The following is a 1,533-nucleotide window of genomic DNA, read 5'->3' as shown; positions in this document are numbered from 1 at the left end:
GTCAGATGAGCTCAAAATTGTGTGAATATTTATTTTTATTGAGACGTTCCAAGTGCCTGTGCTTTCAACAGTCTTGTACGTCAATGCACGTGCGTCAAGAGCCACAAACTCAACACAATTTCATCTCTGTTATTGTTGACGCCTGAATGCGTGATTGATCAGGGAGGGGGTGCATGTAAGAGGGAGGCATTTTCTTTGGGGTTCCTAAAAACACAATTCCACTTGACAATTTCATGGGCCATTTCAATTGGAAGCTTTGCATAATGCACCCCCAACAAGCCCTTTGACTGACTAGTCAAGTAATTCAAAGGTCTGTATATTGCTCTTATTTAGCCGCCGATAGTTCTTATTTAGAACAAAGTCTTCATTGTTATCTTCTAAAACTACAGACCATCCGCTGACCGCTGTGGAGACGTGCGCCGGGCCTCGAATTTGGCGCACGTCTCCACTGCGGACAGCGCTTCATACTTGAACATCCCCGCGGTCGCGTACGCATATTCCGCGGAATTGCGCGTCTCATCCGCGCGCAGCGCTCAGGATCAACAGCAAAGCTGTGCCACTCAATCTTGTATCATGTCTCTCTGGATGTCTGTCTGTTTCTGTTACAGTGTACGTGTGTGTGCGTGCGTGCGTGTGTGCGTGCGTGCGTGTGTGTATGCGCCGGCATGTGTGTTTTGTGCGTAAGTATAGGTGCGTGCATGCGTGTGTATGTGCGTTGTGTGCGTAAGAATGTCTGTGTGTTCCGCAATGCATTCGTTGCAAGGGCACGAGAATTCGTCTTAGATTCTACGCTGACTCCATGCAGCCTCAGGGAATATTTCGTTTAATGACAGAGAAAGAACATTTGTGAAAATAACCACAGCAGTGGCGTAACCAGGATTTTTTAACGGGGGGGGGGGGCAAAAACAACGAACTGCGCAAAATAGTGGATGATTTTAATGGTTCCCCCGCCTCCCTCTTCACACCCTACGCTCCCCGCCTCTCAGCACTGCAGTCTTTGTTATGGGCGCTATGCAAAGAGGCGACATTTTTGTTCGTTGTTCTCTGCTCCCAAGATAAGTAACTGTTCAGTGGCGGATCCAGGATTCCAATGAGAGGGTGAAAAACTGGCGGGGCGTAAATTTTGAAAATGTAGATTGCAGGAGATGGTATTTGAGCACTTTTGAGTACATGTATAGCCTTCATTCTGACTACGATCATTCTTTTTTTAGTAGAACAATTCTTATTTTTATTTGATTTTTTACTTTCGGATCAACAGGGGGGCATGGCCCCCTTTGCCCCCACCCCCTAACTACGCCACTGAACCACAGTATGAACGCACGCACGCACATCCGTATCCTACATACGTAGGCCTATATTATTACTAATACTATACACATACGATCGTTGGTATCATGATAACTAAACACGAAATGTATTTATTACCAAAGTCTTGTAATGCCGTTCAAATGCTCATCTGCAACACACAAGTACACCGCACGCACGCTGCTGTGCACAAACAACAAGAATATATAGTTTATATATATATTCGTG

The sequence above is a fragment of the Priapulus caudatus genome, unplaced genomic scaffold (assembly GCF_000485595.1).
Source record: "Priapulus caudatus unplaced genomic scaffold, Priapulus_caudatus-5.0.1 Scaffold177, whole genome shotgun sequence".
In the NCBI taxonomy this organism is placed as follows: domain Eukaryota; kingdom Metazoa; phylum Priapulida; class Priapulimorpha; order Priapulimorphida; family Priapulidae; genus Priapulus; species Priapulus caudatus.
The sequence above is the reverse complement of the archived record's forward strand: the minus strand, read 5'-3'. Positions refer to the sequence as shown.